The sequence below is a fragment of the Condylostylus longicornis genome, unplaced genomic scaffold (genome assembly GCF_029603195.1).
Source record: "Condylostylus longicornis isolate FDR11 unplaced genomic scaffold, ASM2960319v2 ptg000048l, whole genome shotgun sequence".
NCBI classification, from domain to species: Eukaryota; Metazoa; Arthropoda; class Insecta; order Diptera; family Dolichopodidae; genus Condylostylus; species Condylostylus longicornis.
This window is the reverse complement of record NW_026578017.1, coordinates 12,365,549-12,391,818: the sequence shown is the minus strand read 5'-3', so window position 1 is coordinate 12,391,818 and position 26,270 is coordinate 12,365,549.

Below are 26,270 nucleotides of genomic sequence, written 5' to 3'. Positions count from 1 at the left end.
ATTAAGATGTTTCATTACTAAATTAAAATTGTAATGTCAAATTAAAAATACAAAAAACTTGATATTAAAAGTGTCGTGAAAAGATGCAATCCATTTCTCTATATAATATTTGAGTAAAAAGCTATTTTCGAAATTAAAATCGAAAATGCTTCCGAATTTTGAATTCATACAGTTTACCATTTTAATCGATTATTTAAACAATTTCTTATTCACTTCTGTTATTCACTGAGTACATGATTTGCCAGTTAGACCAAATTTAATTTCACGAAAAAACACTTGTGTTTATTAAAATGAAAATAAAAAATAAAAACGTAAGAAAAATGAATATTTTCAATATGAATTATTGTTAATGCCCTTAATTTTTAATAAAATATTTCAATGTACAAGAGCAGGGGTAAATGCACTGGGTTAGCACGAGTTTAAATTTTGTTTAATGCAGAATAAAAAATATTTAATAAAACAAATTTTAGCAGACATACTAATCTACGAAATTATAATCTTTATGACGAGAAAAATTATTGGAAGTTTTAAGATTATGCACGTTAAAGCCCAATGTACATTATATATTGCTATATTAATAAAACCCATGTTTGGTCTAATTTCTTTCATGGTAAAATTGAGAATAAAAGTCAGCCTCAGAGAAATGTTGTTTTTTGCTTACTTTATATCATTTTTCATTTCAATTTTATAAATTACACAATTCAATTGTAAAAAATTTCTATATGGTCATTTATAATGTGATCAGATAAAAATGGAGTATTGTACACGAATTTGCAAAATATTTATAAAAATTTGTGTGTATGTACATTGGAGAATTCTTGAAGTTAATTTAGAAAAATTTATTGCACTTAATTTGGGTAGTTAAATTGAAAACCAATTCTAATAAAATAAAAATTATGAATTTTATTTGACTTAAAAGTTTGTTGTTTCTCCTTTATTTTCTCACAAATTAACCTTAAAATTAACATTGCGTGCTATTCGCACATAATTTATTACCATCAACTATTTTTACCTATACATAATTTATATGAATTTCAACAAAAATTTTTTTTTCTTTAAATTACGAAACTCTATTAAGTCTGAATATAACCATATCAGGTACTACAATCATTATACCATACCAGACTACTTTAGATCCCAGATCAGCAAACATTTTGTTGTAGTTTATTTTTTGCCTTATCGTTATAAAAAAATTATAAAATTAAAGTTTAACAAATTTTTTCATGCCTGTGCTTTGCGTTACTTTTTCAGTCATTTCATTTTTTTTTTGACATTTTATTTGCTTTTCGCGTTTTTTTTTCTCTTGTTTTATATTTTTTTCTCGTTTTATCATTTATTATTATTTTGTAAATCGTTTTCTTGCTTACTCGCTTTGCTTATTCAATTGTCATATTTAATAATTTATGCTCTTCCATAATATTATAAATTTTTATATAAAATGTGAATATGAGTTTCAAAAAAAAGCTGTAAAATTCTTTCAAAATTTTTATTTTTGTTTTCTTTTATTATGCATAGTGGTTTTATAAATACAGAGTGTTGAAAAAATTATGTTTTTCGTTTCGATTAATGTTATTTCTCTCTTTTTTGACTAACAATAGGACAAGTTGTTAGCCTTAAAATTGTAAAAACTATAATGAGAAATAAAGCATTGTGCATGCTCTTGAAGTAAGTTTTATTTCAATCAAATGCAAAATAACAACTAAATAATAATTAAAATTTTCTCATTTTTATATTTGTATAATTGCTAATGCAAAGTAGAGAGGTTTCAAGAATACAATGAAAACTTTTCAATAATTCGTGGCGTAGTTAGTAACATGTTTGCGCATATAGCGAAGGCAATACAAATTACATTGCATTTGGTTTACAAAATTTTTTGGTAGTTTTCCAATTTTTGGTTCGTTCCTTTGTTTCACCGTCCAACTATGCTGCGGATATCTTTTCGTATCATATCTTTTGAAACAAATGTAGACTTCTCAAACGATAATGACCGTCTACTTTGTCTTGGATAAGAAAATATATAAGCAAAATTTTAAAGAATAACTTTTGGGTTAGATAAATATACCTCATTTCTAGAAGCGCTTGCGCGTTTCAGATAAGATCGAATAAGATCAGAATATTAAATTCTGAAGAGTGCGAATACATTATAGGTACACACAAATACTTGATCTTGTAAATTTTGTCAAAATCATTTTCTCATTTCAATTTTAAAAATTTTTTCGAAGCATTTCCTTATTCTGCATTATTTATGAGTAATATTGCTTTATTATGTTAACTTAGTTTAACAATTTTTAATTCAACAAATATGATTTTTTATACAACTGCTTTAGGTAAATTCTAAAATATCAAAAAATAGAATTTTAAATAAATGTAATTGTTAATTTTACGCCACTCTGTAAATCATTATACGTACATTTTAAGATACAAATAACTAAATATCATGTATAAATTATCTGTGTACATTCTGTTCGTATGTTTATTTTGTTAATATGTATCTATTTTTATTTTTTTCGTACTGGGGGGAAATTAGCGAAGACTTCCTAAATGGAGCTCTGCTTTACTTGTTTCTTTCTTTGTTTTATTTTTTTTTTGTTCACCGAACATAAATGGTGATATCCATTATTATTTGTTGTTGAATCTGAAATATACGACAATATTAGTTTTTATTAAGTATATATTATATAATGCATATATGTAAGTATATGCATGTATGTATTGTATGTAGTAAAAATCATGTTAATTATAGTGGTGGCATTTACAGTGACTTGATGAAATCATTAAAATACAATAACCAATTTTAATACAAATTTTTTGAAACGGCATATTCATTTTGAAGAGGGAAAGAAAGGAACAAGATTTATGAGATATTTATTTGTTTGTATGTACCTATAATATAATAGCCTAATTGGTGTAATTGGCGGTACTTTGAACTTATAAAGCATGGAAAAACTTAAGAATTAATTAGAGTTAAGCAAAAGTAGGATTCCGGAATGGTTCACTATCATTTCGAGTGCAGCAATTAAACGATCTTTAAATTTCGAATCAAAATGTAAACATAATTAAAATTTATTAGTTTGTGAAATATTCATAAGAATTCTTCGAGAATCGCATCAATTTCATAACCTATTATAAATTGTCAAATATTCCGAAATTTTCAAAAATTTTGATTTACAATGTTGTAGTATTGGTAAGTATGTAATTTTTACATGACATTTCTTGCTTTCCTTCGTTGCAAAATAAGCTTCTGATTACACTATTTTTGAAACACTTCAACTTACGCAATGTTGTTACGAGAGCTTGTTATACGCAATGTTGTTACCACAGCTTGTTACAAAATTTTATTCATTTTTAAATCCATTTATTTAATGGTCCTACATTACTAAATTTTTCCACTGCAACTTCCATGTACAATTTCTTCCTACTTAATAAACACTGTCAGAATTCCTTCATGTATAATTTCATGATAAATATTTGTACAAGCAGTTTATAAGTCTACCACCTAAAAACCAACTAAATGAATTGTTAATAATTACAAAATATTTTTAGTGAATTTTAATAAATTACAAAAATGTACTAAATAATAGTACAAGTTCCTGAAACGATGTTTTTTTTTCAATATTGTACTACCATTCCTTCTATAAACCACACGTATATACAAAACCAAAAAAAATTGCACACCATCTTTATAAAACCAAAAAAAAAAAAACCAATAAATTTTCGTGTCAATAAAATGTGATCACGTTACAAAGTTCACTTTGCGATTTTTGTCTTTTTTATTTAATAAAATAATTTTCATAACAAAATTATCGAACAAAAAAAAAGTCATCATTTTAAAAATAAAATATCAAAACAAATATACGAAATTTTCTTTCTAAATTTAATAATCTCATTAAAATAATTTTTATACAAAATTTTGACAATGTGAGGTCAAAAGCGAAAAAATAATAGACGTATAATTTTAGTTTCCTTTATTTCTATGTACTAATAAATTTTTTTATTATTTCAGAAAAAATATTTTATTTTTTTTTAAAGTGATTTTTTACTTTTATTACTTATAGACACTTAATGTGTTTTGTACAGCAAAACAACAAGCATAGATAACGAATAAAGTTGAATAAAATTGAACAATAAATAAAATTATTGAATTATTCACCATATACAAAAAATTTCTTGTACTATTCATCAGTAGTCCGAATCTATGTTACCTACAGTAACTTTTTAATTTAAATTCACATATCTATTATATGATTAAATATAATTTTCATGAATTCATGGGAATTTGTCTATACTAACTAGAATTTGTAGTTTTTACCTATTACATTAAATTTCATTAGTGAGGATTCACAAATTCGTGATATTTTTTGGATTAAATTTGGAAGTACACAATAGCGTTAACATTTAATTTGAATAATAAATATTTGGAATAAGTAATGCAAATTTGTTAAACTATGTGAAAATTTGAATATAAACTTTATGACCATAACATTTATGGAGATTAGTGATTTTTTCCTTATTTGCAAGCCGTTGGTAAAACAACTAACAATGTACTTATAAAAGCCATGTTTGTGATTTTACATTTGTTTAACGACAAACAATGCACTCGTACTTATGATTTGTCAAATTATCAAGAATTCCCAAAATAAAGATTGCTGCTTCATTAGCTTAATTTTTTTATGATAGATTAAAAATATTGGACTATTTGTATATTATTTGAAACACAAACCTATTTATTTAGTTTAAAACCGTTTGGGTTTTTGTCTGTAATAAAATTTTGAAAATGTTCATGATTTCTGAGAAAAACTTCCATTGAATTAGGGTAATTGAAATGTCCGAACTTTGGTTACTCTGCAAGTATTCATAATTCCAAATAATTTTGAATTGCGACGATAAATATTTATGATTGACAACAATTGACTGATTTCCATGATTCTTTCAAGTATATTTTTACAATTCATACTTTAATTGCATCTTAAAATATATGTATATATAAGTAATTTTGTTATACACATTTACTAATGCAGTATCGTGATCATGCCAATCTAAAACTACATCGCCTGATAATTTGTACAAAAAAGGTATAAATTAATGTAAATATAAGTATAAGTACTTATGTATGATATTGTGTATTAAGCGTACATAATTATTTGAGTAAGTAAAACAAAATAAAAATAAAAGACGTTATTTCGTGGCGATCAATAAAATCCAAAAAAATAATTGAAATAATTGAACCTTTGAATATATTGTAGTTATGTACCAACATAAAATCCATATGTATCTACTTATATTTTTCATTTTAAGCAATAATTTTGATTTTTTTTTGTTTTGAAAGATCATGTTTCCTATTTTCATAAAAAAATAATAATATTTTCATAAATTATAATTTTTTTCTTCTTTTATTTTTATAAAATTTTATAAGATTTTTTATAATATTATTTTAACTGTTAAGTGAAATCACAGTATAAGTGTAATATAGTTCAAGTACTTTTGAAAAAAAAGTAGTTCTCGAAATCGCTTGGTCATTATTAGTTTGAAAATAACTCATTAATGATTTTTTTTTTTTTGGTTGTTCTTCAATTCCAAAAAATTTTTTTTTATTAATAAAAATTGTTCAAGGTATAAGGAAAACTCGTCGGGTTTTCATTGATATAGATGTTAATATTATTTTGCAATAAAAAAATTGAGTAAAAATTTTGTTATAAAAAATATAGGTACATTTTGGTTTTTTCAAGTTCTTTCCATTTAAATCCAATCATCTCAAGATTTTAGAACTCAAGCTCAAGTTGAAAGCACAAGTTTTGTTTTTAGAAAGAAGAATTTTAAGTTAGTAAAATACATAATACATTTACCAATTAACTTTTCATCTCTAAACGATTGATTAGGTCAAGCATTTAGAATCAAGCCATAGAGCAGTACAGATTAGTTATTCGCCTAGTTAACTCAATGAACAAAGAAACTGAAATATGATTGTTAAAACTTCTATACTCCAATGGGAGGGAAAAAGTAAAAAACACCATAAATCATAAAATATCATAAAGTTCAAAGAAAGAGACATAGTTTCTAACCAAAGAAGTCATCATTGTAAATAAATATTATGATACAAAGAGAAACGGAAAGTATAATGATATCAAGAAAAAAATTGGAAGAAAATTGGGCTAAAAATTTAAAGCTCCAACCTAACTATCAAACTAGTATTATAAAGTTTTAATTTACAAAGAGCTGAACGTTCTAACGTACTACCAATCATTTACTTAGAAATTCATAGAAAACCATTTTTTTTGCCTACTTTTAAATTTTCTTAATTGCTTAATCAGCAACACATTGTAATTATTTTCCCTTGGGGTAATTGGAGAGAATGGGTTTGAGAAAAGTTTGGTTATTTAAAGGCTTCAATGAATAATTTTTGTAATTTAGCAAATTTGGATCAAATGCAAGATTAAATGCAAATATTTAATTAAGTTTTTTAAACTACTTTTACGGTTTATGCGTCCAAACCTACTCCGCTAATACAACGAAATTTTATTTATTTTGTAAAATACATAGTCCACAGTATTTTTGTTGAAAAAATTATTTTCCATATAACTCGAATTTTTTAAGGTTGTAAATTGCATGATTTATTTTTGCAAAGTTGAAACTAATGTTAGGACTATGTAGGCTTCAAATGGGCAAAATAGAAATAAATATTTATAGTGTTTATCTAAAAACGAAAAATTTTTCTAATGAATCAGTTTGTAAACACATGTATGAATTGTATACTCGATGGTACATTTGTAGTCGTACATAATTAAGTATTGTTTACATTGTTTACATTTTTTTTTATGTTCTTTAATTTGATTTCAAAATTTTTATTTTCTCCTTTCATAAATTGGTTTTTTTTTGTTGCTGTTGTTTTTAAAATTAGAAAAGTATATTTACACTTTGAAAACACCATGTTTATGTACGTATATTCAATTATTATATTGAATATAACTATATTATGTATGCACAGCTTGTGTTTAGTTCAAGTACCATAAAAATTCGCGTTTTTCTAATTTAACATTTGTAGTTTTATTTTAACATTTTATGTGTTCAAATTTATGTAGATAAGTAACTGCAACCATGTAAACATAATATAAATAACATATATGTATATGTATAATATATATGTATAGTAAAACTTCCAGATAAACGGATAGATATGAAAAGAGAAGTAAAATATCACAAAATTAGAAATTAAAAAAAATTAAACTGTTCGTGTGATTTTTACCGCTAAATACTGGTTACAAGTCTATATAACATCATTAAAATGTCATTGAAATAAATGAGAAAGAGAAAATGTGAGGTTGTCCCATATGTTAACACGCATGTATAATGTTAAAATTTATGGTCTTTCTTGATAAGTTTAGCAAGAAATTCTAATTAAGTATTCGAATGGAATTTAAGTGTTCGTATATGGTGCATAATTGGTATAAAATTATGCATACAATCAATGAATGCAAAATTAACTTAAATTTTGGCTTGTTCATACCGCCATATTGAATTTACCTATAATTATTGAATATTCCAGCATATAAGGAACAGATTTGAAATAAATTTCCCTAATTTTTTTAATTTTAATCGGTAATTTATCAAAATATCATTTTACTCTGTTATGGGAACTTGGAATCTGTGTTCTTTGTTATTCCATTATTCCTAATTTTATTGATACTCAAATAATTGTTAATTTCTTTTATGACATTTTTTTTACATCATTTGAATTTTTATTACATTATTTTAAATTTTTTTTTCTATTCTTTCAGTTCAATCTATTCCATTCTTCTTAATTTCAATTAAATGTTTTTAATTGACAATATAATGTTGGTAATTAACTTTATACTCTTTTCCTATTCCATCTAATCTCGAACCCTAAATTCTTAATATAAACTGTAGAAAGGCAAGCAAATGATGAATTTAGTGTATATACATATTATATAAATCGAATTCTTCACTAAAATTACAAATAGACCCCTATTATTTTTAATTGGTTAGAAAATTAAGAAAAACAAAAAAGAAATATTTTTAAAATGACCAAAACATAAGCCGCCCCTTTTGTTTACTATAAATTGGATATTAAATAAAGCAATAATTATAATTATTGAGTTCTGTGCGCCAGAAATGTTTTGCCAGTAACCTCAAATTTCAAATAGTCAAACAAAAGTTTGAACATATTGTGATTTTAGATGAGGATTGAGTTATGAAAAAGCAAACTTAATGGAAGCAAACGATTTATGAGATAATAAATGAGAATTGCTTACTTACCAGTTCGTTTCCAACGTTTTAAAGTCTAGGATAAAAAAGTGTTATATTTAAAGCATGATAAACACTCTTTTTTTTGATAAAGTAAGTAAATCTAAACTGCAATTCATCGAGAGTAATACAAGTGAGAACATTTTTCATGTCAAAAATGTCAAACTATTTCTCTCATTAAAAATAAACTTCTTCTCAAATTTTCTAATGTAAAAGTTTAATAGAAGTTCTTAATTTTCTTGAAGAGTATTTTATTCGAGTACAGAATTGTTCATGCATTCAATCAATTTTGTAAAAAAAAAATTAATTAAGAGAGAAAATTTACTCATATTTTATATGTAAAGCAATAAAGCGCTATTCTCTTATATGTTTTTATTTATTTTACTCTATTGGTAAACTTACAAATCATCATATTCCGAAATATGAGTGTTTATAAATTAAAAATTAAATTTTTTATAAAAAAAAAAAACTTCACAGTAGGATTTTCAATATTAACACAAAGTCGTCTTTATATTGAAGTATTAATTTTTTTCTATTTTTATTCAATTCTATTGCTGAGAACACAGTAAAGCAACCGCTCAACCAGCATAAATAGTATGTACAAAGAAAGCAATAAAAATAAATGAAACAAATTATTTTAATCTTTATTTATGATCATTTCATTTAAAATTTATTAGATATACTAAACAATTTAAGCCAATAATCGAAATTGAAAGCATGAAAATATCAAAATTTATAATCACATAATTTGTGTTTTTTATGGTATATTTGAACGTTCATAATGTGAAATAACTAATATATACATATATTTAATTTTCTTCAAAAATTTAGAAATAAAATTGAATATTTAATATAGTGATTAAAAGCTATTTTATATTTGGTTCTTGAATGTACAAAATTGTTTTGGATTTCCATTTAATGTGGTAAGGTTTTTAGTAAGGAGATACTCTAATTCATACATTCTAAATTTATTCACAAATAAAATGCTTCGTAAGAGCTTATTTGAAGATTTGATAGTTCAATCGATTCTATTTTTATATAAGCTATAACATTATAGTGTTTTAATACATAATTATTTCGTTCTGTCTGACACCATATTTTAAAGCGCATTAAAAGGGTCTTAAATTTAAAGTGAAATTTGACTTTCATATACATCTCGATTAATAATTTTAAAATCCGATTTTATAGGAATGAGAGCATCTGTCAAAACAAAAATATAACTTTAGACACTAACTGATTTTTTTTATATATTTTGGGAAAACGAAGTGCATTCACTTTTTTTACACTCCGTAATAAAACACAGTAATATCAAAAGCCCTTGTAATATGACGAAATTGTGCCTAATTTAATCTGTTTGCTATTTATTCTTTAAAATTGACCGAGCCAACCATATATGAAATAAAATTTCAAAATAGTTATGCTATGTGAATCTTTAGTTTGCTGTGCTGACTAATTTTTTTCTTCTAATTCAGTTGTATTGCATAATTGGTATTCAACTACCATGTCGCCTGTAGTGAATGCAATTAAAATATGCACTCGTAAGACGTACATATATTTAAAATTACAATCCATTTCACTACAAGATAAGTGAAACAACAAAAAAATCGTTATGGAATTACTCTCGTGTAAACTTATACAATTACATAAATATGTACATACATACATGCAAATATTTTTAAATTTATGTCTTTCAAAGGTTTCTAGTTTTTATTTGAAATAAAGTTCTCATCTAGTAAATTTCGTTCATTTTCTATTGCTAATCACAGTTTCGTTTTTCCGAATATCGAAATGGTTATCGAATTTGCTAAAAACGAATCAATTCTAGCTGAAACATTATACATCAATCTTAAACTGTACTATTTACTGAAAGCGTTGCCCTTTTTGTGTTATGCATAAAAAATGTCACATTTGAATAGGCATCTGTAGACGAGACAAAAATATTTCAAATAAATTGAAATAAGTAATATATTTACTTTCTATGTATACATGGTTGACTCTATAATTCAAATCACCTTTCAATGACGCACTTTTTAGCTTTATAAATTGCAACTCGCATTGTGTGCTTGAAATTTTCGATAACAGCAGTCAAAAGTGTATTTTTCATATTTATTTATTTACTCGTACACATTTTCAATATTATTAAATATTAATTTGCAAATGTTAAATTACTTTGATTCGGTTTTCCTCGCCTTCAAACTCTCATATGTTTCGAATAATTTTTCTCTTTTTCAAAAAAGTCAAACTGATAAAAACTTCACATATCACAAAACAACTAAAATAAATTTTTTTTTTTTATTTGGTATCATGTCATATACGTTATTTGATATCAACCATTTATCAATGCGCACAGAGCTGAAAATTTTGCTTGAAAAAAATTAATTAAATTCATGAATATTGTGGCTTCTCTCGCAATTAATTCATACAATTTGATTGAAATCAAATATAAAAACTTCTCTTATTTTTCTTTTTTATTTTTATTTTCCGTTTTAGTACGCCATATTGTGCTTCTCAATATAGTTTTAATTTACTACAGAATGTTTTTTATTTTTTGCTTGCTTCATGGTGCATCAATATATTTATTAAGAACGTGTATAATACTTTAATTCTCTGCTAACTACTTACTGTATTACAAAAATATTTCTGCGTTTCTACTCAACAGCAACACCGCATGTCAAAATGTAATATCGAAAGAAAAACAAAGATGGTACATTATAAAAAAAAAATTGTTAAGGGGTGAGGTGATCACGCTTTGGTGACTCTATCATTTTATGTATCATCGTCATTTGGATTTTTTATTTTTATTAATTTTATTTTGTCGTATTTTCCATTTTCTTTTTTATTTCTATATTGTTGGTTTAATGTTTTTTTTTTTTTTTTTGTATTTTTGCGTCCGATTGTAATTTTTGTATTATTGTTAACGATGGTTATTCTTGATAATATCAGTTAATTTATTTTAATATTTTTTTTTCTTGCTTTGTTTTGCTTTTCATTTTGCCTTATGGGGACTTAATGTGAGCCATGGCGCATACATAATGTGTAATTAAAATAAGAATAGAATATAATGGTAATAATAATAAAATAACAAGAAAAGTCATTAAATTAAGTATTTAACAATTTCATAAAATAAAAGAGAACAACAATTTTTTTTTTATCTTTTTTTTTTTCCCATTTTTAGTATTTTCGTTTTGATCAAATTGATATTTTAATTTTGCTTGATTGAATTTTATTATTGAAATGAATTTTTAATTCATAATAATAAACATAGAAAACATTTAATATTAAAAAAATGGTTTACAATTAATTCAAAATTGTGTTAAAATGGTATGGTCAATGTCAATAAAATTTTTATAATATTTTGTTCAGTATGTATTTATTATGTAATTTATAATGGACTAAGCAATTTGAGTAATTAAAATTATAATTTTATTAAATAATATTATTGATGATGATATTAATTATAAAAAATTATCGAATAAGTATATAAAATTTGATCATGCCGTATTATTCATTTATATGCGAAATATATATAGATGGCAGCACTTGTATTCATTGAATATTGATATTGAACGAGATTTATTAGATGTAATCTCGATTATAAATAAAATTTATTATTTACGAACCGCAATTAAATAATTTTATTGTGGTTTTGTAAATCTTTAACATTTAAATAAATTATTGTACTTACATAAGTAGGATTGCCTCATATTTCATAATTTTAACACTATAACAATAGAGTTATAAAATTAACACGATATTTTCTTTAAATATACTAAATTAAGTTGATAGTTAAATAATTACACCACAGTAAAAATTGTAGTTCATCAACCGTTTCTGAAACAAATTAATTTGCTTTTGTTAATAGTGTCATACGATTTGTCAAAATTTTCAATGACAGTGAACTGACTTGAAATTTGAAATTTTTAGAACATAGAGTTATTTAAATTTTTAATCAAAGTTTTTTCTAAGCAAGTGGTGGTAAGATGTATTTAAAGAAAATGAATTTTAAAATTCTATAATAATTGATGTCATATCAGCTTTAATGACAATTTTATTTGTTGCAATTGTGTACCACCATCAGATTGGCATTTAATCAATTTTAATATTTTCATTATCTTTTATTATTTATAACATTACAATTTTAATAATGTTTTGCTTCCTGGTGGTCAAATATACAAGTATAATAAACATACAGGCATCGAATTTTTGTTGTGACATAAAACTTTTTTATAGTGACAACTCATGTTGAAATTAATTTAGTCACCTCTGCAATCATAAAAACAAAAACGAATATTCACGTTAAATGAGTGTATGTACATACTATGTACGTATGTATGTATGATAATATAACTTTTTAAAGGTATAATATAAATAATCATAAAACTGAATATAGACTATAAAAATATTCTTTATGGATTGAATGTTATAAAAAATTTAGTTTAAAATTTTTATGATAAGATTTTTTATATTTTATATACGAATAATACCTACCTCTACATATGTATATGTATATTGGCATATATATGTATTTAATAATAATTTCTTGTTACTTTTAACAGTAGATGTTAATTTTATGTATCTATACACAGGGTAATTAACATAGAATTGCTAACAGAATAAGTTAATCAGTAATTTACTAGTTTAATATTAAGATGTTTTTTTTTTTGAAGAAGGAAAAGGTTTATGAATTTTATTATTTGATGATGATGTTAAAATTTTTCCATTAGCTATAGCAAACCAAATAAAATATCTATACATATACATACATATTTAACAAATATTATGCTTAAAATATATACAAATACATTTTAACAAATATTTAAATATTCTATGCAGTGACGGAGCGTGCAGGTAGCACCATAGTGGTCTTGTCTATAATATAAAACTTGCTTCATTTTTTATATGAAAAGTAAAGCCACTGCAGAATTTTGAATTTCACGTTGATTAAAATTGCAAGCAGCAATGTAAATGCCAAATCGCCCATTTTGAAATAATTAGTGTAGAAATGTTATAATCTTGTTATTTATTTAAAATAATTTCCTTATATGACTATTACTCGCCAATTGGTGTATGTTAATAAGTTTCTTTCTATATCATAAAATAAACTTAAGATAAATAACATTAAACAAAAATTACCGATTTTTAGGTGTTATAAATTTTTAGGCGTTCAGGTGGAGACCTGGAATTGATAATTTGCTATGATTTAAATTTTTTCTACTGAGAGAGCAGTATTATTTCAAAATATTTTCAAAAAAGGGAAGGGGGGCCGAAAGCTGTTGAAAATTGTGTTATACTAATCAGGAACTACTGCGTACTGTAAAGTTTAATTGACTATGGGAAAGTAAATCAGCGTAAGGAGAAAAATTTATTCAATACCTATTAATTTTTTGTTAAACAATAGCTTTTGCAGTTACGAAATGGTTAACCGTTTTATGAAATTGAGGTTTGTAGAAAAATTAGTGCGTAGAGTAAAAAGCTTAGCTCTTCATAAATCTGATAAATTTTCAATTGTTCCAAGTCATACGGTCTTCGGTGAGATTATTATATTAGTCAGAATCAAAGATAAGATTGAGACTGCATTACCCATTCAATACATTAGGAAAGTAGTATACAAAATGTCACTACAAAACGGAACATGTATATGTACATAAGAATTCTGTATATGTACGCATACAAATGTATATATTAATTAAGATACATAAACATATACATTTGCATGCGCAATATAAAAATTATTATGGTAATGACTTTTTTATTCATTTTAATTTTTTTGTTGGTTTTTTAATAAACTTCAACGTCACATATACTATATACGTATATATGTGTGTATGCATGATAATTTGTATGGAAGAATATGTATGCAAATGTGTAAATAAATAAAATAAAGAAAAAAAATAAAATTTTATTTAATGACTTTTAATATTAGTTTAAATTTAAATTTTGTTTTTTTTTTAAAACAAAAAAGAAGCAAAAAAAAAAGAGAATTCTTTTGAAAATGAAGAATAAAAAAAAACACAAATTTTTAATTCAATATTTGATTTAAATAAAAAAAAAGTAAAGGATAACGAAATTTTATTTTTTTTTTATTATTTTTAAAACATTTTTTTTTGTAGTCAAATATTTAATTAAAATTTTCAAATTTAGCAAACGAAATTTTCAGAAAACGAAAAAGTTTTTTTTTTCAGTGTTTTCATTTCACACAATGTTTTTACATTTTCATAAATTTCATAAGTGTGTAAATTAAATATAATTTGCATACTTATGTATACATATATGTAGGTTTGTAAATTTATAATTCATTAAGACTTAAAAAAATAAATTTATTTACTCAAAACAGAAAAATAAATTAACTTTTATTTTTCTTATTTTTTAATGCGATCATTTTAAATAATATTAGTGAGGATTTTTACGTTTAATTTTATATACATACATTACTACTCATAAAAAATATCAGTATTATAATTAAAAATTTTTTTTTTTAAATATTTTCCATAGAAATTATGGGTAAATGCACTTATTCATGGTCATATTACTAATTTTTAAGTAAATTGAATTTTTCAAGTGAATTTTTTAAGTGAGCACTTATGGGCTTTTATGATGTTTAGAACCTTTTGAACTTATAACAACATTTCGCCTTCAATACAACCCTGTTTTACATCACTTAAGATATCTAGTAGACGAAGTATTTAGTAGCAATTTTCGTATAACTAAAATTTTTTGACTTTGGATTTATTTAACAATTTAACGGTATAGTAAATTCCAAATGGAAAACCAAATGATAGGGTAACATTTTCTATAAAGAAGTACAAACAGCTGGGCAGATTTTCGGGTTGTATTAAGTATATAAAATGTTTCAAACAAAATTGTTAAAATTGCAACTTAAATATTGATACACTGAAAAAAAAATTGATTAATCATAATGAATTTATATATGAATAGTTTTATTTTTGTGATAAATTACCGATTAAATTTCAAAGTATGACCAAAATTTGATAAAGATTTTTTGTCTTTAATTCAAATTTACCTCATTTTTACTTTTTTAAACTTAACCGAATGATTCTTGTGAGATTAATGCATTAGTCAATTTGCTAGAATAAATTAATTTGTATTAGAGTAATAGAAAATTTTTTTAACCTGGAAAAATTCGATATTATTTACATATGGATTAATTTCTATTAGATTAAAAAGTATTTTTTTTTTTAATTAAATTTTATTAAAAAACAACTTATTTTTGTTTTGTGCTAACCAAAATTTTAAAGATTTTTGCAAATACTTTGAAAATTTACTATGAATTTTATGTAAATTTTTGTAAATAAGTAAACACTGCTTAAAAGAATTATGTAATTGTGAAAAAAATGAGACAAAACTGTTATAACCATAAAATATTTCTGTATTTAAATTTATTTGAAGGTTTTCAGTCATAATTTTGTTTCCATTATAACAAAATGACGAATTTTTGAAAAACTAAATATAATTGAAATGCGACTTAAGTAGCAATTGCAACTTGAGTGTGATTTTAATCCCTAAAAGTTCCTGATTAATTTAAGAGCCATTATTATTACAAATTCCTGACTTTCATCTTTATAATTTTAGAACAAAATTCAAAATTTGACTTCAGAAATTTTTCAAATTAATTAATTATATTAAAAGTAAATTATATTAAAATATTTTGGCAATAAAATTTACTCCGCAAATTATATTAAAAAATTTCATAATCTTTCATACATACAAACTGTTCGAATATCAAGAATTAATTTCTAACTATAAAAAAAATAGAAAAAACTCTTTTTACAGATAAAAAATAAAAAACTTTTAAAAAACTTTTTACGTGCGGTTTTTTTTTATATTTTCTTTTTATTATTTTTATTTTTCTTGAAACCCTAATTTGCATACTCATTTAATCATAAAAAAATATAAAAATCTCGATATAATAATGTACATAAAAAGGTAATATAATTAATAAAAATAAATTTTTAATATATGTAAAATGAAAAAAATAAAAAAAACCATTAAGAAAACAAAAATACAAAACATAGGTGGAATAAGTGGTATAAAAATTCCCACCTTCTTAATTTCCCATGTCATCCGTTTCACAAAATAAAAAGAGTTTCAACTTAAATTTATTCTTTTCATATAGTGAAAAGAAGAAGAAGAAAATAGAGAAAAAAAAAGGTTTAAAAAAGGCAAAACAGATCAATACAATTATATTTCAGATACTTAGATATTATGTAGATTTTTCGATGTATGTTTGTATGTATGTAGGAATATAGTGTTGTTTTTTTGGTACAGAGTACAACAGAATCAAAATTCCATTTTCAATATTCGTTAAAGATGCTTGTTTAAATATATTAGACACGTACACATAAACATAAATGAAGAAATCATACAGTAGAATTGGAATTAGTAAATGATATTACGAGTATAAAACGTTATTGTTGAAATTGCTGTAGCGCTGTTTTCAGGTTTTATGCAGACAACAAACGCTTGCTAACATGTATGGTGTGGTTTTTGGTTTTTCTTAATTGCCTCTCCTTCATACGAAACCGTTGTAGGAGAGTTATTTATAATGCCGTCAATAATGGTAAGCTAATAGCGCTTAAAATTTGATTTCCTGTTCCAAAATTTGAAGAGAATAAAATAAAACTTTTTATATTTTTCCAAACAAATTTTCAATAGTTTGTCGGAATGTTGAAGCATAATTTCGGCAAGATTTCATTCTTTTTACCGACCGTATTGTGTAAACAATAGGTAGGTTATGTGATGGCAACAAATTTTGCATATCGAGTTTTCGGTGGGAACGTACTTCTCCATAGTAGGGAAGTGTAAATAAACTATTTTTAGCAACCTGTCGGTCCGTCGGTCTGTCGGTCTGTCGGTCTGTGTCTGTCAGCATGCGTGAATCTCAAGTTCTACTGAACCGATTTTGATGAAATTTTATATGTAAGTTTATTTCCATCATGGCACGGATTGATCAACTTTTGGGATATATCAGGCCTCGGGAACTGCACTTTTTAGCGGGCCTGTTTTACATTTTTGAACATTTTGAAGAAAGTCTTCAACAGATTTACTTGAAATTTCATATATAAGCTTTGCTCGACCGTCCGCGAAAATTCCTAACTTTTGGGACAAATCAGGCATCAGCAACTGGACGTTTACTACGGGCCAAATATACATTTTTGCGTATATGAAGAGAAATAATTGACCAATTTCATTGAAATTTAATATTTGAATTCCTCGTATTAAAACAATGAACATATAAATTTTTTGGAAAGATCAGGGCTCGAAAACTGATTTGCGGGCCGATTTTACATTTTTCACCATATCTAAGGACCGAATTGATGGAATTTCTTGAAATTTAATATTTGAGTTCTGGTTAACTGGCGAGCATTTCTGAGAATTCGGGTAGCACAAAGCGAAACTCTACTAAGAGCCAAATTTACATTTTTCTAGGTATGTTAACTATAAGCTTACTAATGTCTTAAAAATTGGAAAGAAGTATTTAAAAGACATTTTTATAATATTTTGTAACCCTTTCACTTAACTAGGCAATATACAATGCGGTCAGTTATGTGCTGACCACATCAGATTTTTTTATTTATTTTTAAATCAGACATTTCTTCAACATCTAATTTCCTAGTGAATTTGAAAAACCAATTTATAATAATTTAAATAGAAAATTTTTAGGTTTGGCGGGCAACCCCTTTATTTTTGCTCTGTCTGAAATTTTTTTTAAAATCTCTCTTCTATAAAATTTGTTAAAATGAGTTTTTTTTTCGAAATATTGGCCAAAATATTTTTAATAATGGCTCTGGTATCTATTATAGTATCGACTTGTTAGGGTAATTTAATAGACTTTTCTGTTTTGACTTTTCTGATTTTTATTATTTCCCCAATATTTTCCCAATATTGGGGAAATAATAAAAATCAGAAAGGTCTAATTATTGGAAAAATAATACAAATCAGAAAAGTCTATTAAATCGATAATCTTTTACTTTTAAAAATATCGGACATAGTCAAAATATTCGAGGAAATTACAAAATTAGTTATTTGATATGTACATATTTCTTCATTGAAATGTTTTAACCTGCAGTGAGCAATCACTTCCTTCTCTTTTTCCAAATACAGGAATTTCACTGTTTAAAACTATTTGTATTCAAATACAATTTAAATTTTGTGCAGGTATATTCGAACCTATTTACATACATACATACAATAAAATAATTTTATATACTAAGGAACAAGATTTCAAAGAGTGAAATTTGAAGAGTTGAAAAAAAAACAACAAATTTATTAAAAAAAAAATTAAATAAAAAGCAAAAATTAAAAAAAAACCGACATTCATTCAAAATCTAACAGAAATATCATAAGTTTTGTGAAATATTTGTGTAGGTTGAGAACAAATAAAAAAAATTTAAAGAAGATAGAATTCAGGAATAGAATTTCATTCTCCGAAAAAAGGTAAGGTTTTCAATTCAATATTTATTTTTTTTTTGTGCTTACTTTAGTAGAAGAATTTTATTAAAAAAGAAGAATTGAAACGAGATCGTTAGAAGATATAGAAAGAGAGTAACTCGGTCGGAGAGTAAATGCGGGGAACAATATGGTGAACAACAAACAAAAACGAAAAAACAAATTTCAAAATCAATGTAAAAAAGCATGAAACAGAAAAGGAAAAGAAAGAGAAGATAAGGTTGTTGAAATTCTGTGATAGGTTTATGGTTGATGTGCGGTGACTAAATTATGCAAAATTTTGAAGAAAATCAAAAACGTGAACTGAATTTTTATTAGCAAAAAAAAAATTGTTTTTTTTTTTATGGCAATACATTTTTCTTTTATAACTATTTCAGGGATTAAATTGAAAATAAAAGGAACCCACCGCAAGAGATATGGAAGGGGGAAACGAAATCAAAAAGCAAAAAAAAAATGTTGACATTCTTTTGTTAAATATTTGACGTAAAGTAATGAATAATTTTTTTAAAAATTTTTATGATGCCCAAAAAACAATTTTTTGTCTTTTTTTTTCTGGTTTTTTTGTTTTTTTTTTTTAAATCGATGAACACAATTAAAATTGGTTATGAAAAATGCAATGAATTTTTTTTTTAAATTGGTTTGGAATTTAATAAAATTTGCATTTTTTTTGGTTCTTTTTGTAAAAACGACTTGTTTGTCGATAATAAATTGCCATAAGACTCATTTGTCACATTAAAAATAATTTCCAATAAAATATAAAAATGCTAGATTTTATTAGTCAATAATAGGTACCTGAGTGCAGGGATGTTAGACAAGTTGAACCATTTGCTAATTACAATTAATTATTTTACTAATTAAACAACGTTAATTTTGTTAGACTTGCTCAATTACAATCAATCGATACTGCAAGATGCATTTGACTTTACTCCTAAATTTATGCAAAATTATTTGAAACTATAAACAAATAAATCTAAAGTTACATAAATCAAAAATTTAAATTTAAATTGTAGGGAAATGTTTTATTCCACTCCAAATTTCAAAATTTCATTATAATATATTTAAAAATTCTTGAACCCCGAAAAGAATACAGAGTAAAGGGATAATAAATTATTACGTTAATGACAATAACCTTGATTATATACATATATGAAATATTGAACCCTCGGTTTTAATATAAATGATTTATTAATAATTTTACTATCAATAACATTTTATATTATTACAATTACATATTTTAAAAATTCTAAGTAATTTGGACAAATAAAAAAACAGTTCTATATGTAAGTATGTAATAACAGAAGTTATTAATACTCAATCAATCAATTTTCACCCTTATTGTGAACATCATCATGCTACTTTAGGTTTTGAATCATAAAAATTAATCCCAGCTGTGTTTTCATTCCTACATCCACATTGAATTGGAATTAAATCTTTTTCATTTATGTCACTGTATATGTAAGTATGTCAGTATGTGTATGAAATTATTTAAATATACAAATATTTATGCATCTTATGTGTGAATAAATTTATACGAGTATTAGCTATTTTATTTATTCTAAAATTAATTTTAGTTTAAGGTCAGTGAAATTCATTCAAATAATATTTATTGAATATTAATATCAAAATGAGTGTTGATTTTAAAAAATTTAAATAAGAGAATGTTATTATTTTGAGCTCAAAATTTATTACGAATGTTAAGAGAATTATTTTAATTTATGTGAACGTGGGAAATTAATTTTTAAAACAGTACTTTTGATGATATTTTTAATAATTTATTCTGATTTTCTCACTATGCGATGAAACTATATTTCTGATAAAAATATTTCTGAAAAAATTCTTATATTTCTGTTGTTTTTCAATTATGGGTTATGAGTATCTAAAGTTGCCTCAGAATCAATAATACATAGGTATAATTGAATATTTCAGCATAGATACATTTTGGCCCTGTGTTAAAGAGTAAAATAATTTGTTAAACTTATTATAGGAAAATCAACCACTTAACAATTCAAAGTCGATTTCAAAGAACATATTCTCAGGGAATTAGTGTCAAATTCATAATTTTTTTAATGGCAGGCGGTTAATAAAATAATTAGGTATATGCATATATACATTCGTCGGTATAATGGAAAAGTCACGTAACTGCTTTTTTTATGCTTCAAGAAAAACGGATTTAAAAATATACACAATAATGTCAGTTTGCAGAGACGTGTAAAATTTACAACGTCATTTTTCCGAAAATATTAACGCTAGAGTTATGTGGGCTTTTTTATAAAGATAGTTTAGAAATTTCTTAATTATTCTGTATACATAACTCAAAACTCTCAAAAAAGTAGTTTCGTGACTCTTCCATAGTACTGATATGTTGTTAATTTTCAATTCATTTCATTTTACATTCAAGTTCTTTAAGATTATCGAAATATCAAAACCCTTATTTAGAAAATATAAATAAATTTAAAAATATAATTTAAATGTTCAATATCAGAACAACTCCAATATCTTTTCCAGATATTTTCATAAATAATTAAGAAAATGTGAGAGGAAACCCCAACTACGCAGGATATTTTTTTTTAAAAGTAACAAAAAATATAAAATGTAGTTGAAATAATACACAAATCTTTGTCTTTTTTTTTTGCATTAGTATGTATGACAATTTGACAATGAAAGACACAAAAATGGATGACCATGGAAGATAAGAATACCGAGAAAACCGAAAAAAATAAAAGAAAAGAGAAAATTGTAGCGCCACTTTATTTCAAAACAAAAAAATGTATGTAATTATTTTAGAAAACGAGAAAAGTATGCGTAAGGCGTAAAGAAAATTATTATTTTTGTTAAATATTGTGTACTTCCGATCCCTTTTTAATTTTTTTTTTTATTATTATTAGCATAATAATGAGAATTGAGATATCTTTGATACGCTCTTGATTTTGGTTAGGAAAATTACCCATTTCTTGTTGAAATAAAGGAAAAAAAATACTTTCATAGAATTTTTCACAAGAAGAGTGATGTAAAACCTAAAATGTGTGGATGTATTTGTATATGGAAAAAAAAATTGTGTTATTGCGCAAATCTCTCATAATTTTCCCTTTTGGAATTTTTCTCTTTTTATTTTTGCTCTTTCTTCATCTCTCTGAAATTTATTTTCTGAATCATGAGAATACGAATACAATGTGAAAAAATAAAAATTACAAGCATTCACTAATTTTCGAATAAAATTTTTTTGTTCACACAATTATAATTACATACATGCATACATACATACATGCTATGGCACGGTGTTCTTATCCTTTATTCTTGTTTTTTTTTCATTCTTCTTTTTATCAATACAATTTATATAGAAAATTTTATGTATAATTTTCTCTCTCTCTTCATTTCATTCGATGTGCTCATGAATATGCCATTTTCCTTTTTAGTTTTCATGAAATATAACATTCATATGTACAGATGTTATTATAATGTTCATATAGACATATATACATATTTAGATATATAAAATATATATACTCAATGCATTAAAATATACACATTAAATTATAACACGGCTGGGGTAGGCAGTTAGCTATAAACATAAAACGAAAAAAATTGTAAACCGGTCAAAGAAGAAAAGAATGACAAAAGTAAAAGAATAACAAAAAAAAAGAAGTAAAAAAGAATACAAAAGCTTGTTATTTTATAAGTTCTTCATTTCCAGATTTTATGGCTTTTGTAATACTTCATTCTATAAAATTTATACCGACTGTGAATATAATCGTATACAATTTTACACGATATTTTATATGAATATACCATATAATGTGTGTATATACATTAAAGGTTACCAGATTAACATTAAATTACTTGAAAATTAATTTATTGTAATTGTCTGCACTCATCACCATGCAATGTTATCGGCATTTTAGAAAAATAAAGACCAATATCACGGGTATTCGGGTAATTTGCAAAATACACCTTATACGTTTTGAATAATACGAAAAATTAGCTAATCAAATTTCGGACTTAAAATAAAATTACAACCTTTATATTAACTACAAATTTTGTTATTAGCTTTGCTATGATTAATATTAAAAATATACAATTACTCAACTATTTTACAAGAAAAATATTTTTTTTTACCAATGTTAACTTTGTCATTTGCTACCGTTTTTGATCTAATTTCAATATTATTTTGAAAATTTTTAGGAATACAAATTGCCCTAAAAAAATGCCACTTTATGTCGACTTAAAGTATAGTTAAATGGGAAAAAGTAGATCAGACAATTAATAAAAAAAATACTAGACTTAAATTTTAATTTTCTGAGTTCAAGTATTTAAAGTTGTATAAATATTTACATAAGTATTTTAATTTAAATGCCTTTAAAGAAATATGTCAATTAATGCTTCGAGACAATAAAGAGTAAAAACCAGAAAGTTATGATCTAACAAAAAGTCATAAATTAATACAAAAAAAATTCAATCATATTACTGATCTCTTCTTTCTATTTCAATCAAATGAACTCTTTTTATTTAAATCTGGCAACCATACCATATATAATGTCATAAAAAAAAGATAGATAATACTTATATAAAAAAAAAGGTCTAAAAGTTCATTTTTATAGTTACGATTTTTATGATACAGAATACACTAAAAAATTTCGAAAATATTTAGGATATTAAAATAAAAGGCAAGTCAAAAGACAAAGAGGATGATGAAGACCGAAATTACAACAATAACAACATGAGCAACAACAAAATAAAGAAACAAGCTATATAATGGCATAAAATATGCGCCCTCTTTTATTGAGCAAATAAATACAATAAAAAAAAGGAGGAAAATATGGCAAAAACTGATATATTTTTATTATCCAAAAAATTTTTATGCTTTTTATGTTTGCGTATAATAGTTAACTATTATTCTTTTAAATAATTTAGCATTCTTATTATTTTTTATTATATTAACTATACATGTCAAATATTTATAAATTTTATATAGGTTCTATATTGTGTACTTTAGAACTTGTTAAAAAATATTGTATGTATATGTATGTATAAAAAATTTCTATCATTTATAAAAAGCCTTAGTGTGACAGTAAGATGATTTGAGAATTGAAAATTTTATTTGTTTAATTCTAAAGACCACCACACAAGGAAAATGAAAGATTTAAAATAACAGATTGGTATTTCACGTTGCAGTGGCAAATATAGTAGTCAAAAAGAAATAAAAAAATAAACGATCGTGATTAAATAAATTCAATTTTAAAATCTAAAAAAATGAAGATTAAATGCTCTTTTGTGTTTGTTTGAATGTTTGTGTTTATATAAGAAGTTCACAATATATGTATGTATATATGAAAATTATTTGTTAGCATTTCACCTATCATCGTTTTCGGAAAACCTGATATTTATAAGTTAAATAAAATGCTGGGTTTTTATACCTTTATTACGCCTAGATCTCAATCACTTAAAAGAGAAACGCATTTTCTTTATTTATTTTTTACTAGCTCCTTCTTTTTTTTCTCTTTTACTGCACAAAAAATAAGAAGGGAAAATTTATGTACATGTACTTAAAATTTGTTATTGATATGGGAAAAATTTCAGTTGTTTGAATAGAAAATTATCACATTTTGTGTAAGATTAGGGGGAAAATATACATATATCGTACACATGTATGTACGAAAATATATGTTATACATATACTTGTATATTTCCTTTTTAAGAAATGAAGTTGTTAAAGTTATCACCAAACATAAAAACAAAATTTTAACTATTCTTAATATATGTATGTACATATGTACATATAAAAATAGAGCTGCCATATACATGTGTAAGTTTATAGAAAAAATATCAGTAACTATAATTATTGAGAACAAAATGTGGTTACTCTTTACCACATTTCATATTTCATTATAAATTGAGTGGATTTATTTAATAAAATACATAAAAACCTAATTACATATTATTAATTTTACAATAAAATCAATATTTATGTATCATACAATTTTATGTATGTAAGTAATAATTATGAGTAAAATCAAACATTTTATTAATTTATTTCTGTATAGGTAAATTAAAATTATAAATATTTGCTTGTGTGTATGTATAACTATCACTATATAAGTATGTATTTTATACACTATCAATTGAAAGAATCGGGTCTTAAGAAACAATAATCAAAACATAAGTAAATTACGTTTATTTAACAAGCTGGTTCCTGAAGTTTTCACCGATTTTTTTTCACTAGAAACGGCAGCTTGTTCTTAATTAATTTTCAAATTTAATACCAATTTTTCTTACAACATGAACCATATTAAGTTGTGCAGAAATTTTCAAATCAGTTTCTGCAATGCATTCTCTTTTTGGAGTTTCGGGTATGTTTGAAATTATTTCATAAAAGTAGAACATTCCTAGCTCATAATGTTTTTATGGTGACGCATTTGACATTTATTTTTATTATTAATACGAGTATAAAATTCTTTATTAAACTACTAAAATTTGGCATTTAGCAATAAGTTTGCAGTCCGTTTAACAACTAAAATGTGTCAAGAACTATCAAAAAAGTATTTGATGTAAACTATTTTTGCTATTTGAAAACCTAAATTTGAAATGAATGTCAAAGAAATTGTTGCCATCCGAAATTGGTAGTGAAAAATTGTCATTCAGTCAAAAACACCCTGTGATACTTAATCATTTTTTCTTTTCAGATAAAACTACTATTTGTTTGCAAACTTTCAAATACTTTACCAATGTTCGTATAAAATAGCATGAATTCTTTAAGATCTTAACATGCGAATATAAATAATGTTTACAAGCATATATACAAACTATATTTACATAAAATATTTAAATTTTTTTTCTATACTGATTTTTTTTTTCGTGTTTTTATTTTAAAACATAATTTTTCATTGCTTTTTCTTTTATTTGTATAGAAGCAAAGCAAGCACATGTGTACTAACATACATAAAATAATAATTTATGGATGTACGTATATAAATACGTACGTACATACGTATGTAGATTTGAAAATGATTTCTAAAATAAAGGAAGTAATAAAAACAAAACGTTTTATTTATGACTTATTTGAAAAATAAAAAAAATAAATAAATCGAAAACATGAAAAAATCATAATTTTTTTTTAATCATTTAATAAAATCATTATGATTTTGGGGTAGAGTCGCAGAGCCGTGTATAGAGTTAAAAAAAAAATGAAATTTGAATTTCTCATTTTTTTCTATTTTTTTCGTATACCAATTGTCAAAATTAATTAGATTAAAATACTAGATAAGTTATAAAATAATTAATTCAATAAAAAAGAGGAAAAATAAAAAAAATAAATAAAATGAATAATTATTTTATTTATTTTTCTTTTCAAAAATTCATTATCAATTAACATAATAAAAAAGAAAAAAATAATTAAATAAAAAAATTTATTTTTTTTCATTGCAGGTAAATTCACTGGCAATAATTTTTTTTCTATATAATTTATTTATTGTACGTACAACACATGTATGAATGTGTTTTAAATGTTTAAGTGATATTCAACAAAACTCAACTACGTAGGTAAGCAACTA